Here is a 17,350-nt window from a genome sequence, read left to right on the forward strand (position 1 = left end):
TATACGAACTTCCTTCAATATTTGAAAGATTAAAGAAACGAGCTTGAATAAAATATCCAAATACCTAATAAGTTAACTTAAATAAAGTAATATTGTCTCCACTGTTCAGAAGACTTGCGAAGCGAACTTCACTGAAAACTTGGGAAGCTTTGATAATATGAACTGCAAACAAAGTCTTAAAAACGAATATTTGAGAAAATTTTGAAGCCTTAAGAAAATAGCTTCAGTGAGAAACTTGGAAGACTTTGACAAGACAAGAAGTTAATAGACGAACTTTAATAAAATTTGGAAAGACTTAAGCAACGAACTTCGATATTATGGAAATTAGGGATATTCGACATTAAACTTCTTAGCTGATTAACGATGTATTCATTAGCTTGAATTCGAATAGGCATTTGTAAGCACAATTCAACGAACTCGATTAAAATTTAGTCAAGATAAAAAGGCTGGCTTAGATAAAAAGGTAGTCTCTTTGATAAACATCAAACGTCTAACATCAAAAAAATTATGTTTCAAAAAAACTTTCTCATTTTCTTTGAATAAAAAATCAACTTGCCAGCTATTGATTTTATTTTTTTCATTATTTTCAATATTACTTAGAGGACTCTGTAAAATATATGATAGTAAAAATAATAAACCAGCCTTTAAATTATTTTGGAGTCATATTAAAGCATATTTAAAATTGGCATAAATATTTCTAGCGGCTTTACAGCTTTAAAGAGACTTTGTTTTTAGTATACACAACATTTTCTGTCAAAACAAACTATTTTTTCAAGCAAATTTTTCCTTCTATATTTTTATTATCTCATAAGAGCATCGACATCTATTGACAAAATACGAAAATACTTTTTCGACTACCCAATATTTACAGTTTTGTAAAGAGTTTCCAATAAAACTGTGTGTTTTTATTTGTCGAGCACGAAAAGTGGTATTTTTTTTATTCTTGCAAATGTTGCGGTAATTCCATTCAGGTCTACATAACGCCTTAGCTTCAGCTCTTCCTTGCAAATAACAAAAAAGAACGATAATAAATCAGAAAAATTAAGAAATTACCGTTGATTATGAGAAAGTTACGGTCGTACTATTTTTGTTTGTTTGTTTTTCTTTTATATAAAACGTTAACTATACTCCACCTCCCCGCCAATCCCTTAAATGCTTCGACTACTTCAACACGGTGGCAATTCCAACGGATTATTCTAATTGAGATGCTCGCCCAAAACTAAGAAACTAACAGCATTTGCTGTTTAAGCAGCAACAACAACAAAAGCAGCAAGCATGAGAACAAGCACCGTAGAAACAGCAAGAAAGGTCAAACTGAAATTAACAGTAAAAAGCGAAATGAGAGGTGGACAAGGCGTAGAGCCATGGAGTTGGGTTGAAAGTGTAACCACTAATTATGAGCCCGAGAAGAAAGAAGTAGAAGTAAAAGAAGTGATATGAAAATAAAAATATTATAAATTGAAAAAATAAGAATGAAAATAATAATAATTGCGCGCTGAGAAATTTCTAAAACTACAGACAGCCAAGCTGAGCCCACAGTTTGAAAAATCTTTACGTATGTATCTATGCACGTGTGCATGTGTGCGCGCTGAAAAGCAACTGGTGTACAAAATTCTTGCCTCGAAATGCTGTACATAAATTTGCAGCGCGCAAGATGTAGTGGATGACAACAACAAGAACAACGCCAAGAACACATTAGACGAGCCGAGATTAAACACTAAATAAATATGTATGTACAAGCATATTTAAATGACAGCTATCACAACAACCACACAGCAACAGTAACAGCGGCAGCAGCGCAGTGGCAGCCAAAGCGGGACCATGTAACAGTTTTTACTGTGCTTCGTTTTTGTTGTTGTATGCGCTTTTGTTTACTCGCTGTTACAACGCTGCGGCATGGCTTGGCTATTTTTATGTGCTGTTGTCATTTGTGCGGGACCGAAGTGGCCAGCAGCGCTTATTTGGGTCACTTGGATGCCAAGCTGGACGGCTGATCGGTCGTTCGGTCGATTGGTCGGTCGGTCGGTTGGTCGCTGGAGCGCTAGGTCGCTCGTTTACTTGGCCAAACAACGGATGCAAAACAATTAAGATTATTTAGATAAGTTTATGCGAGTATTTAGCGGAGACACTGCACAGCCACACACACACATACACACACTAACTGATTAGTTGAAGCACATACATATGTTTTGTTTGTGGTTGTAGTGCGACCAATATTTAACGTTGGAATTATGCGCTGACGTTTGTATTAAACTGTTAGCTGCTCGCTTTGTTCATTTGCTGAAAGAGGGGAGAGAGGGGGTTTCAAAGGGAGCTAGATTCGTTCTTTTCAGCTATTGTGGTTCATGCAATGTTCTTCTTTGTTATTCTTGCACAGTTCTATTTGGTTTCTTTTGCCTTACTTGCGATGAAGCGATTTGGTTCGGCTCGTCTTTGCTCTGATTTCAATTCTTATTCCTCTTCAGCTTACCGAATGGTGCGCAATATCATTTAGCGCGATATGTAAATAGCGGTTAAACGTGCAATAGATTGAGCAATGGCTTTATTTAGATAATTAAGTTGGAGGCAACAATAAGTGGCACAGGCAGATGACTGCAAAGATAAATTGTGTATTTATTGGAATAAATGTCAAGGCTTGTGTTGCAATAAAATAGCGAGACGATATTTTGTGGTATTTAATTTTAGTTTAAACTAAAAAAAAATAAATAAGATTTGAAGGAAAAAATAAATTTTAAATTTTGGAAAAAAAATAGTTAAAACCAAACCAAAATACATTTTTTTCACAATTTTTTTTGGAAAAAAAACAATAATTAGAAAATAAATAAATCCAAAAATAAAGTAATGGAAATATACTAATAAAATAAAAAAAAATAAGTAGAATAAAACTAAATTAAATAAAAATATATGTTTTATTTAAAAAATGAATTAAAAAAAGTTTACCTACATTTAGTGTTATTTTTTTTATAAAAAAGCCATAATTTAATAATAGTAACAAATTAAATCATTTATTTATTATTTTTAAATTTCAGTTTCTCCGACACCAAAAATAATAGAATTTTTTTTCAACAAGTTTGTTTTTTGGTTTTGTAGACTTTTTTTATTTATTTTATATCTCAAATGAGCAAATCAGGCCCATTAGTTTCAAGCAAAACCAAACTTTATAAGCTAAAAATAAAATTTTTTGTATTTTTCACTGTCTATAATCAGAATACGAGTATAAAATCAAAAAGCAAAAAAAAAATTTTTGTTGACCAGTGTAACAATATAATGTTTCGAGTTTACATTATTCAATATAAAGTCCAATAAATTTTAGGTCTTTGAATTTATAAATTTGAAATATAAATAAATTTATTATTTTGAAAAATATTTATTGAAAAAATTCATAAATGCTTTTCAGGCAAAAGTTAACTTTATAAGCTAAAAATAAATTTTTTTGTTGTTTTCACTGTCTATAATCAGAATTGAGCATAAAATCAAAAAAAAAAAAAAATTTGTTGACCGGTGTAAAAATCTAACTTGCTTTTCCTTTTTTGTAAAGAGATTTTTGCATAAAATCAGAAATCAAAAAAAAATTTTGTTGACCGGTGTAACAATCCAAAGTTGCTTTATAATATCTACATTATTTTATTTGTTGAAAAAACTTTCTCTAACAGTAATGATATTACTTCAAGACATGAAAAAATATATATTCTTCAATGATTAGTGGTTTTTGTTTCTAAATTGGAATAAAAAATATTAAAAATATTTATTATACAGTAGAGCCCCGCTAATCCGGATCAATTAAAACCGGCCCCTATCCGAAATATAAGGAAATCCGGATTACCAAAGACATATCAGAACTATGGATTATGAAAAAATATTTATAAATTTCTGTTTGTTTATTATAACAAATAATACACATGTTCCAAAAAGACAAAAAAAAAAAAAAACTTAAACCAATAAAGCATAAAAGCGAATGTAGTGAATAATAAACTTGTGATCCGGATTAGAGAATACGGATAGAGAATGTCGGTCCGGATTACAAGGGACATAATAGAAATTTTGAGTTTTTTAACCCTGTCCGGATTAGCGGGCCTCTACTGTATAATAATAAATATATATATTAAAACTTTCCCAAAAAAAAGTTTCGTATTTTAAATTTGTTTTTCAAATTATTTTTTCAAAACTAGCTAAGACGATTCTATGTGATTTTTCACTTAAAGACTTTAATTTTTTCAAATACTTAATCTAAAAAATAGCGATATTTCTTGTTTTGTGGTGCATTTACCCAATACTCTTCGCCAAAAGAGTCCACAATGACTATCCAAGCATGAATTAACTTACTAACTCCACATGCCAACACACAAGCAGTTTGTAGAAAAAAGAAAAATAAAACAAAAGCAGGCAAAAACTAATTTAATAAGAAAAATAAAATAAAAATTACAAATTTAGAGGCTAAAAAATAACTTAATATGAAAATAAGGCAGCGCCAGGCCGCCCACATTTGCCACCACCACCAGACAACAGCCGCTGCTGTCAAGTCATGGCTTGCTGAACGCGCCACACATAAAGGCAGTGAGACGTAAAGCTATGCCCGCTTGTGCTTTACAGCTGGAAATCGCGCTTGGAGCATAGCACAGCTGACTAATTAAGAAAGGAACGTTGTTAAATTTGTGCAAGACGTTTGCTTGCTGGCCATCACTCAACGGCACAGCGCAACTGACAGCTGGCTAAGAACAAAACGTATGCGGGGTAGGCGGGATTAGAGATAGTAGTTTAGCTTTGAATTACGGCTGTTCATTAGTCAGCGCTGGCTGGCGCTCGTCGATATAGCACTGGAGACTGGCGTGTTTCATATGAAGTGCTAGGCATAACCGATTTATAGTATATATGCATGGATATATGTATGATCGTATTTATATTTGCATTCGTGGCTATGTAAGTTGCGTGTGAAATGCACACAAAATTAAAAGAATTTCGATTTTTATGGTGTTTCAGCCTTTTGTGTTGCCATGTCATGCTACGGCTAGTGTTGAATTTACCACTTCAACACCCAGTTGACTTTGAAAGCCTGCAAGCGTTTACTCCTCTTTCACCTTTCCACACAACCTTTCTGCTTGGCAGGCGATCTTCTCGTCATGGTTAAGCTTTTGTGTATTCATTTGGCAGCAGTTAACTGTTAAATGACATGTGTATGCATACATGTATGTATGTATATATGTATGTACTTGTAGCTAAGTATTTGTGTGGCAGCACTCACACAATTAGACAAATTTGCTTAGCACGCCTACAGAAAAAGAAGCAAAAGAGCGTAGAAAACTTCCTACAAACAGACGTAGTAATAAGCGCGCTGATAAATAGACAGCGAAAATAAAAAGTGAACATGAAAAATCTACAGGCACACACAGCCGCACATGTTTGCTCTGTGCGCTGGCAGCGAACAATCAACAAAAATCCGTATCGCATGGGAAATAGTTTGAAGGCAAGAAATAACAAATGAGGAGGGTTGGCGTGCGAACGCCTCAATAAACAGACGCACACATACTCAAACATACACATATATACTGAAACATACACATACTTACTCATACAAACACGTACAATTTATATATATAGATAATTCAGCATCCAAGCCACACACCAGCTTGTTAGCGGCAACTTATTATTGACTCAACGCTGATTAGCGTCACTGATAGCCCGTCTTCGCATCAGCGCTTGATATATTTGAGACATTTAGCGCTGTGCGTTATTACCATTAAATGCCGGCGTTAAAGGGTAAACTGCAACGAGCTGTCCAAATAGCTGGCGGTGTCAAAGAGGCGTTGCAGTTGAATGAATTTTTCTTCGCTGTGTGTGAAAGTTTTTTTTAGCTATTTGTTGTTGTTGTACAAAAAGCCATGTACCATTTTTTCATGCATTCGACCGCATGGTCAGAAAAGCACTGACAATTATTGCCGGTAGCCAAATTGATATTGTTCATATTTATTTTCGTAAATTACACGAAAGACTTAAGCAACAAACTCGTTGGTGGTCAATGCTGGGAGTTCTCATGGATGTAATGTGCAATGCAGTTATCAAGTGCGCTTGGGGCGGCAAATTAAAAATAATGTTATGTAATAGAAAAAAATTTAAAAAAATATAATTATAAATTAAAAAAATTAAAGATAGAAATTTTTAAAATATTTAATTAAACCAATTTCAATAAAATAAATTAAGATAAGGAGAAAAATTAAATTAAATTAAAGAAAACAAAACCAATTTAAATGAGATTAACTTTATTTAATTTTTCTTATTTTCTTAATATTCCAGAAGGCTTTCAAGGGCATTATAAAAAAAATTTAAATTAAATTAATTTTAATTAACCTAAACTAATATAAATCAAATTAAATTATTTTAAATTAAACAAGATTAATTTAAATTAATTAAAATTAAATTAATAAACTTTTAATTAAAATAAATTAAATTAAAATTAAAATATAATAAAAAAAATTGAACACTTGATTACTAAATAAATGACAACTATACATTTTGAAGAAAATTGAAAATTAATTGAATATTCAACTAACAATATCAAAAAGCAGAAAATTAAAAAAAAATAATTTAGATGAAAAAAATAATTTTCACGCTAGGTTTTAAAACGAAATATAAACTAATGAAAATTAAAAATTAAATAAATATATGTACAGCAACAATGATTGATACAAAAATTTAAAAACATTTGAAATAAAATTGTAATAAAATTGTAATATCTTTAAAATCCAAATTAAATGTAAACTAAAAATTGCATTTTAATTAAACTGAAGTTTAAATTTAATGTGAAATTAAAATTATAATTAAAATTAAAATTGAAATTAAATATAAAATTAAAATTAAAACTTATATTAAAAATTAAAATAAAAAAAATTATAATTGAAATTAAAATTATAATTAAATATAAAATTAAAATTTAAATTAAATTACCAATTAAAATAAGAACTAAAATAAAATTAGAATTAAACTAAAATTAAAATTGAAGTTACAAAAATTTAAATTATAATTAAAAATTTAAACAAAAATTAAAATTGTAATTAAAATTAATATTGAATTAAAATTACGATCGACATTAAAATTTAATTTAAATTTAAAACTAAAATTAAAACTTATTTAAAAACTAAAATCTAAATTATAATTAAAATTAAAATCAAAATTATAAATGAAATTAAAATTATAATTGAATATAAAATTAAAATTAAAATAAGAACGAAAATAAAATTTAAATTAAAACTAAAATTAAAATGAAAACATAACTTAAGTGAAGTGAAATGAAATAATTGAATTGATTACAAAGACTTCTGAAAAGTACTGTTAAAGTAGATATTTCCTAAACTGATTGCTGCAGATAGATTTTGCTTTTCTTATGAAATTTTTTAAAGAAACTTATTGTTAAATATTATATTTAAATGCTTGATTTTAGAATTGAGATTATAACTTTTAATTTATTGCCCTTCCCTTTGTGATGGTCTCCAAGACGGAAAGCAGTCATAAATGTATTACTTTTAAATCACATTAATTTCTAGCAAATCATAAAATATATATGGAAAATATAAAATATATGTCATTAAAAATGATTGCCAACGCGATGGTTGTGGGTGTGTTGAAAAGAAAAAGTATAACTAATAAGCAACATACATCATCAGCACATAATTAGCATTTAGCATGGATGATTTCTAATTAAAAGCAAATAATATTTTATTAAATGTCACTTCATTAACTCACCGCTCACTCACTGGTATAACACACAAGCAAACACACACAATTAAGCAATAAAGCGAAGCATCGTTTTATGCACACTTTCTTTGTGCAGTAAAAAGCAAAAGTATTTCTCGAATTAACGCACATGCATATATGTATGTATGTTTATACATAAACAATACATTATATGCAATGAAACTGCATTGAGCGCAATTTAAGAGTCCACATGCCGACATATATAGTTACTTTATTAATTTCCATATTTCACTCTCTACATAACAATTTGACATTCCTTGCAGTTTACCTTGCTTTTTACGAGCGCACGCTGTGTGACGTTTTCAACACAAACACACATACACACATATGTAGAAGCAAACAGCTGCGATGACATACGCCAGTGCATAAGCTAATTGGCGTGTAATGTCAGTGAAAACGTGTATTACTTGCCATTTTTCTCAATTATGATACTTTTTAGCTAAGCTCATGCACGCTCACACACACACATAAGCACTTACATGCTCATGTACAGCTACTTTAATTCAATTATGCACTTTTATGTGTATGTGTGTACATGCAAACGCCGAGGAAATTATGAAACACTTTCGCGTAATTGTTTGAAGAAAGTGATTTCTGGCCTTTGACAGCCGTTTGACGTGACTGATTGTGCAATGTGTTGCTGATATATATTTATGTATATAGACATACACACTTATTTTTGTTTAAATTATATAATTTATGCTTGATTTTAATTTTTTTGTTATTTTTTAATTACTTGCTGAGACTTTATTATTGCTTATATGATTGAGAGGTAGGGTCATAAACTCTGTAATGTACTTTAAGTGATTTTATTACGAAATCCTCATATGTAAGATATATAAAGTGGCATTTAAAAATAAGCAAATATATTGACTTGAACCAAAGTTTCACTTGAAAGGTATATATGTTCACAATAAAAGCGCTCCGACTCATCTGTAATAAAATTTCAACAGTGAAATTACAATCCTTCGCTGTGGATTTTGACGCTTTTGCAACCAACGAGCTACCATATTCAGGGCAGTGCCAGTTGCTACACATTTAATGCTATGTACACACGAAAACTACTAGTGACCTTGGAACTATTGAAGGTGATCTCTTATGATCAAAAAATTGTATCTGAAACTATAAGATAAAAAAATTGCATCAGAAACTACATTAAACTATTTTTTTTTAAATTTTTTACGAAAATAAAAAAGTGGCAATACTGTTTAAAAATATTTACGGCAGAAATTTTTCCTAAAACTGTTGAGGTTGTTCCTCTTAATTAAATATTTAATTTATTTTTTTTATTTCAATTAATTAGACAGAAGTTTTTAACAGATGGCAACACCTTCGAAAAATTCTTACTTCTCTAAACCGAATTACAAGTTTTAGATATATTATAATAAATAATGGCAACAAATTATTTGTTCTGAAGGAAAAAAAATTCAAACGGCTGGCAACGTTAAAAATATTGAACTTAGAGCTATCAAGTATAGTCTAGAGAGCACAGAAAAAATTAATAATTAATTTTTGTACCACTGTATTACATTTTGCTCTATCATTGTTTTCATAAGTATTTAATTTTTTTTCAATTAATTAAATATAAATTTTCGACAGGTGGCAACACTCTTAGAACTACTTACTTCTTTAAACCTAAAATTTAAATCTGATCCAACAAATTATTTGATCATTGTTGCAAAAATTAAATTTCAGACGGCTGGCAACTCTAATTTGACTTTAGAACTAAAGAATACAGCATAAAAAAAATTATATTACTTTGTATCACATTTTGTTTATAACTTTTTTTAATTTAAAATAGGTGGCAACTCTGCTTTAGAAAATTTTCCAAATAGCCTTCCTAAAACTATTTAGTTTGGTTTCTTTAAATTAATTTTTTTAATTAAAAATTTAAGTAAGTGATAATTTGTCTACTCTAAGCTTTCTAACCTTTTCAAAAAGATGGCAACTCTTAACTTTTCTAATGATACTAATTTGCACCAGTTATAAGAGAATTTATGAAATTGAAAATAAATTTTGGCAGTTTCCTTACCGTTTTATAATCCTTGCGAAAAAACTGATTTTATGCTGGTGTTAAATTACTATTTAATTAATTTAATTAATTATCTGATTTACTAATTAGGTACTAAGAACGGCATCCTATAAAATTATAAGTCCTCTCAGCCAAGAATTAAATTACTTTTTAATTAATTTAATTACGCAATTACTTAATTTTAATTATTATTTAATTAATTAAATTATTTACTTAATTTATCAATTAAATACTGCGTATGTCATCCTAGAAAATTACGAACTTAAATATGCTAAATGCTTTCTCCTACAAATTTTTAACAATTTTAATATTTTTTCACAAAAATATTATATATTATTTTTTATATGTTTTTGGTTTATTTATTAGTCTTTTCTTATAACATGTTTAAGCTTAGTTTTTTTGGGTTTTTCATCAAAAGCAACCACTTTCGGTTCGCCACCCAAGCGATCGAAAACATTTTCTCTCCAACTTCTAAAGCAAACCAGTTCTCAGTGCAACAACCACGCCACGCGCAGCCATACCATAAATCACCGTTATTTGGCTATTTATAAAAAACACAAAATGCCTGAATGCCAATTGCCATTTGGCAATTTTTCAAACTGACAATTTGACAATGAAAAGAAAATGTCGCGCGCACAAAGGCGCACTGCAGCTGAGCGCATAAAGTGGGCAACATAAAAACAACAACAAACACAAATAAAACACGCAAAAAAGTACAAAAATAATTCGAAAAAGTTCTACCATTAAGGCAGGCAGCAAAAAGCGGCGCAACAGCAAAATAAATAAGCAGCAAACGACCAGCGCACACACACACACATTCGCGGTGGCACAAACAACAAGCTCGTAACTTTTTTCCCATCATTTATGGGTCACAACGAATGTGTGTGAGTGTGTTTTCGTGTTTTTCTACACGAAGTTGTTGTTGTTGTTGCATGTACATAAATGCTTATCTGCTCGTTGATGCGCGCGCATTGACGGTCAACATATTTTATACACAACAACGGCAGTGAACAATGACGACAACAGCAACAACAACATAATAATATAATAATAATATATGTGGCATAAACAGTTTTTACTTTTTATTTGTTTTTGTTTTTTTTTTTTTTTTTTTGTACTTTTGTTGTGCTTTTGCTGTGAGCCATACTTTCGTGTATGTGAGCGCTTTTGTGCGCGTGTGTGTGTCGGAAAAAGTTCACTCATCGCTTGTACAGCGCATTTTCCATTTCCACGCCATGCGCATCTGCAACATGCTGTACAGCACCGCCAATGACACAGGGAAAAGTTGTTGCACGCTGCCTTTGTGTATGTGTGTGAGTGTGTGTACTTATGAGTGCGTATGTGTGTGTGTTGTTTGTTTCGCTTTCATTTGACCGCATTGACCACATGTGGTGCAGTGGCAGCTGAAACAGTTATGGATCATACAGTTGGCCAGCGGCTAGGGAGTTGGGCGGAGAAAACGCAGCTGAGCGAAGGGGCACACAAATGATGGCGGCGCTGCAAAACGCAATGGAATTTCGAAATGATTTTCGATCATTTATAATTTTTTTTATATTGGACTATTGATAGATAGAGAAAATCGAAAAATTTTATAAATAAAAACTTACGAAAAATTATTTGAAAAAAAATTAGAAAAAAATATAAAATTTTTTTATTAAATTCATAGACCTCCTTTTAGCTTGGAAAAGCGAATAAATTCAATTACGCGCTTTTCGTTTCTCTCTCACACATATTTACAAACACGCGCTATAAGAAAGGCACTGAAACGCTTCTCAAACTTTGTTCGGCTTAGAGCTTAGCTCCCTTGCCAGCTTTTGCTCATAACAAAATCCAATTAATCACAGCTCATCGAGTATTGTCTTGCATGTGGCAAATTGCATATTGCAAATTGTTGCATGCCACAACGCTGCCTTGTGGTTGTGTGTTGCTTTGTGGCATGGCATGGCGTGCGCTTACTGTCACTTCCGATGTGGATGCAGCGAAGTGAGAAATTAAAATAAATTAAACCACGCGGCGCAACGGGAAATATCCGTCAACCGGAATGATGAATTTTGCCAGCTGAAAAAGTTGACGTTGTCGATCGCAGTTGAGCGTATAAAATTAGAATTTGCTGGGCATTAGGTATACTTGTTTATAATATGCAGAGAGAGAGACAGTGGATAAGGGTTGACATTTAAAAATGGATTTTTGTCTAAAATGCAAAATATTTGTTCAGGAATTGAGAATATTGATTAATAAATTTTTTTTCTTAATTTACTACTTCAAATTACTAACAAAACTGTTTGAAATTAAAAAAAAAATTATTGAAATATTATAAAATTTATTATAACATTTTTTGAAGTAAAAATAAGATAAATACATTAAAAAAATATTAGAAAAATTTTAAAAATATTATAAAATTCATTTGGAAATAATAAAAAAATTAATTTATGTTTTCATTTTTAAAAAACTTTAAAATTTATTAATTTTCTATCATTCCATACTTAACTTTCTAATTTTCTTTATACTTTCAGATATACATGACTTTAGAGCATTTGAAAATGTAAGTAAAAATTTTTTTGTAATATTTTTGAATACTAAAATACAAGAAAAAATGTTTTGGATATCAGAATGAGATCTTATTTACTTGGTGTGTTGAAAATGAACTCTATTGACATTTACCTCGAAATTAATACATTTTTTTAGCCTGCGCCAAAATGTAGGCAGCACTCAACATTTTTACAAGTGCCTTGCTTTTCCGATATAGAAAATTAATTTTGAAGTATAAATATATCCATATTGGCCTTATTTCATTGACACTTTTCTCGAAAGAATTAGCGAAATATTAATTTTGAGCCAGCGCCAAAATGTAGGCAGCATTTTCTAACATATTCAGAAATTCTTCAGTAGTTTGAATTATAAACTTTATTTGAAATAACGAATGTACCCCATTTTTCCTTACATTAGTGACGCTTTTATTGAAATAAATAAATGAAACATTATATTTCAGCCAGCGCCAAGAGGTAGGCAACATTTTACGGAATGTGTACAAGTCACTTTCGTTTGAAAAAAAATATATTTTTTTTATTACATTAATATAAAATATAGAAATATAAAATATAAGAAGTATTGTTAACATTTTGTGTCACACTTATAACACACACGCGCTAATATGTAGGCAACAATCCATGAAGCAAAAACGTTAACGACTTTTATTCTAAAACTGAGTTAAAAAACTGTTTGCTCTGGTATAAATCTGCACATTACTTACAACTTCAGTATTTCATAGCATCCTCTATCTAATCTTTTTGCTTATATATCTTTTCACGCCGAAAAGCTTGCCACTATTATAAAGCACATACTTCTGGATAAGAATAATAGAATAATGATAATATGCGCTTCGACTTTGACTATTAAAATCGTTAAAAGACATTCAGATACAATAGCAAAATGAACTTTTGGAAATATCGAATTTTGATATTATATTCAAGTCCTACCCATACTAGTATTTATGTGGCTGTGCAGCTAAGCTTGTATGTCTAGCATTTCGCTAGTTCATTTCACTTTTCCACAAACTCATGGCAGCTGTCGATCTCGAATTCCTGCAATTAAATCATTTCAGTATGCAAAAATAAGTGCAAGAGTAGCAAGCTTGTCTGTGGCATGCAACTTTTACCACGACTCGTGTTGTTCACTCAAATTTTACCAACTCCAAACAACAAATATTTACACAGACTGCTGTCAAGTTGGCAAGTACTCACCAAACAAACAGCAGATAAGCTTACAGCAGCAACAATAACAACGTAGTGCCATATGGTAAGCAACCATTGGCAATATGGTGCAAATAGAGCATTGCAACACTTGACGCGACAGTGCAAACAAACAAACGAATGTTGGAATTGTAAGCAAATACATACATATCTGAGTATGTGTGTGTTGGGTAAAGAAATTCGGAAATGTTGTTAAGGCATTCCAGCAGCAGTTGTTTGAGATCTGAATTCATTAAGGTGGCAGGAGAAATGAACAGTTGGAAATTGTAAGCATACTTACACACACGAGCATATGTAGGCATGGTTGTGTGTGTGCCTATGCAAAGCACTGCGCTGCATAAGTTCACGAGCATGCAACAGTGATGTGGGGGCGTCTGTTGCATGGTCAGTTGTTGCAACGCCAATCAAAGCAGCAAGTGCAAGTAACTAGTGCAGGCACTAAATGCCACAACAACAATGGTAGCCACAACAGCTACTAAAGCAACTACTATAAAAACTAGAACAACTATAATAACAACAACAACATATCCAAACACGAAAACAACACACAGAGAGGAATAGCCTAAAAGCCTTCAATGACTTCTTGCACCGCTTACGGTGTACTAAAACCAACCAAATCAGCAAAGTGGCAGTACAGCACAACAACAAAAACAACAACACGGGTAATTGCCTGAAAAGCCATTAAATATTGCTTTTAAACTGGCACATTAGCATTGCGCTTGGCGATAAACACCATCACAGCAACTTTTAACTAGCTAACTGACAACAACAATAAGAGCAACAAAAACAAACAACGATTCGTGCAACATGTGGGCAAATCAAATATGTGCTTGGCGAGTGATTTTTCGCTCGTTTCATTCGATCGATTAGAGAGCCGCGCCGCGTTGTTTTGCGCTCTGGTGGCAACAACACGTTGCGCTGCCTGCCATTGAGGTCAGCCGAGTTCGTGGCAATAATTTTCAACTTTATTGCAACACCAGCGCTAGCCAGCCGACACGGCGGCACTGGAGCTTATAAAATCAAATAAAAGTTGTGGATTAAACACCAGCAGTTGCCACTTATTTACTTTAGCTTGACGAAAGAAAATAATTGATATATACTTACGTATGTACGTGCAACAGGCAAGTAAACAGAGTGTATTTAAATAAAATAAATAAATAAATACTACAACTCGTTGCTACAACAGGCTGCGCGACACATTTTGCCGCCTGCACATTTGCGGCACGATTGCACTTGCAACATTTGCTGCATACACAATACCACCAGCAGCAGCAACAGCAGGTAGTGTTGGAAAAAGTTTTAGCCGCGCTACTTGCAATTACCCGCTGCCGCTGCTGCCACTTGCCACTTGCAACTTGCCACATGACACAGCGGCCTCTCGAAGGCATGTCTGGCGGCCGATGATGCGGGCAACGATTGATATATGCAAAAGCTGTGCCGTGTTTTTGTTGTTGTTGTTGACGATGTCGCTGTTGTTGAGTACTAAGCAGCGCTTTCTTCCACCAAGCTGGTAGTCTTGGTGTTATTTTGTTGTTTTTGTTGCTTTTGTCTTTAATGTTTTGTGGCATGTCTAACGTAGTTTTTCACTTGATTAGCTGCCGCATGTCACTGCCATCGGTGCTGTTGATTGGCATTGTTTTGTGTCGTGTGGCACGTTTGACTGTTTGACTGACTGTTTGTCTGCGGATGTTGTGCTGCGCCGTGGCATGATATGTTGTTTCGTTAATTCGTTTAGAAGCAGTTAAAATAATTTAAGCCAACCAAATACGAGTCAACAACAACAAAAACAGCGAAAAAAACAAACAGACAAAAATGAGTTGAATGAAAATGAATTTGAAAATGAAATTGCTGGCGATTTTCGTGCGCCGCGCGGCGACAGAAAGAAAGTAGGAAAGTTCGTTGCTTAAGTCTTTCGTTACCGAATGCATGCACATAATAAATACTCGACTGTGAGATCGCACTGATTGCCGACTTGGCAAGTGTATGCCGCGCACACATACCACAAACACACACATGCCACATGTGCTTGCCGCGAAATTCTTGCCTCGATTTCATTGAATTTTGTAATTTCACAGTTGTTAAGCGGCGCTGTCGCTCTGCGCCGCCATCAGGCGAGATTCACTTTCAATGCAAATGCAGGCAGGCAGCCCCATTAGGACGCCAACCGCCAACCAGCGCCTTGCAAGGCGCACTCGCGAGTCACTCACCTAAGCAAGGCAGCGATGGAGACCAGCATTGGACCTCGCTGTGTCGCTCACCCACTGTGCCAATCGTAGCGCGGAGAGGCGCGGCGCGGCGCAGCGCAAACGGCCAACTCATCCGTCCGGCGCAACGGTAAACTTTCTTCTTTAAATTCGATTTTTTGAATGTTGCACTTTTTGGGCAATTGCTGTTAGCACTTGTAGTTGTTGTTGTTTTTTTTTCGAAATTCTGTGCATGCTTCGGTGTGCAATCGCAGGCATTACCATCGCTTTCGGCCAGACTTATGCAAATGCAATGCCTGCATGGGTCAGACTCAGCAGGCAGCGGCTTAACTGTGTGTGTGTCTTTTGTATTTGTTGCTTTTGGCGTAGGAATGAAAGCATGTCTGTTTTCTGAGTGTGCTGTTGTTGTTGTCGCTTGTAGCTTCTGTTGCAACAAAGTGGCACACTTTTGCGGAATTTCACTTTTTCATGCCTCAACCTGACACGGCCGAATGTGGCAAGGACATGTTGTTTCGGCGCGTCTGCACTGGTGATTGCTATTTGGCAGCTTACGTTGAAAGTGTTGGCTCTAATTTGAGGAATGCGGAAAATGAAGGCAATTTTCGGGAGGCAATTTAGTTCAAGAAAAAAGTGAAATGGAAAAGCATTGAAATATTGAGGAACTTTTGCTTACGAATTTTAAAATATTGAAAGATTTAAAAAAAATTGGTAGAAAAAATTTATTTTTAATAAAAAAAAATTAACTTAATTAATTTAAGAAATTTAATTTTAAATAAATTTGAAAGTTAAATTAAAAATTTAAATGAAATTAAAATTGAAATAAAAATTAATTTTTAAATAAAATTAAGAAAAATAGTAAAGCTAAAATTAAAAATTAAATTTAAATTTAAATTAAAACTAAAATTAAAGGAAAGACCAAAATTATAAATAAGAATAAACTTAAAAGTAAATCTTATTGTTATTAAAATTATATTAAATTGAAAGCAGAATTAAAATTAAAGCCAAAATTAAAATTTAACTGAGCGTAATACAAAAATAAAAGAAAAAAGACTAACTCTAACTAAATTTGAAATTATAGTTTAAAAAATTGTGAAATTAAAAAAAAATTGGAAATAAAATTAAAATCAAAATTAAAACTAAAATTTAATTAAATTTAAAATTAAAATTAAATTAAACTCAAAATTAAATTTGAATTTAAAATTGTTAAAAAAAATTATAAAAATCGTTGAATAATAAAATTAAAATTAGAATTGAAATTAAATTATAATTAACAGTATAATAAAAATTAATATAAATTTACAATTAAAAATATATTATATCTAAAAAAAGAAGGAAAAATTAAAAATTAATTCAGAATAAAATTACAGTAAAAAATAAATCAAAATACAAATTAATTTAAACTTGAAATTTAAATTAAATTGAAACTTCATAAAATTAAAGTTAAATTTAAAATTAAAATAAACTTGAAATTAAACTGAAAATATAAAATGAAATTAAAAAAACAAATCAGAATTAATTAGTTGAAGGTGAGTATGGAATTAATAAAATTATTAAATCAAACTTTAACTTAAAAGCGAAAGAAAAACAAAATTAAAATATTAATTATAAATTAAAAAGAA

The 17,350-nt window shown here is 31.7% G+C and overlaps 1 protein-coding gene and 1 long non-coding RNA gene across 2 annotated transcripts in view; one reads left to right on the forward strand and one right to left on the reverse strand.

The window, feature by feature from the left end:
• LOC126767064 (uncharacterized) overlaps positions 1–17,350 on the reverse strand; it is a 448,370-nt gene that overhangs the window by 391,362 nt on the left and 39,658 nt on the right. The window lies entirely within an intron of this gene.
• The window catches only part of LOC126766615 (uncharacterized), an 80,817-nt gene continuing 75,756 nt past the window's right edge, over positions 12,290–17,350 (forward strand). Inside the window, exon 1 of the mRNA XM_050484369.1 lies at positions 12,290–12,320. The gene's annotated coding sequence lies outside the window, so the exon portion shown is untranslated. The remainder of the gene's footprint in view (positions 12,321–17,350) is intronic.

This window comes from Bactrocera neohumeralis, chromosome 2 (genome assembly GCF_024586455.1).
Source record: "Bactrocera neohumeralis isolate Rockhampton chromosome 2, APGP_CSIRO_Bneo_wtdbg2-racon-allhic-juicebox.fasta_v2, whole genome shotgun sequence".
NCBI lineage: Eukaryota > Metazoa > Arthropoda > Insecta > Diptera > Tephritidae > Bactrocera > Bactrocera neohumeralis.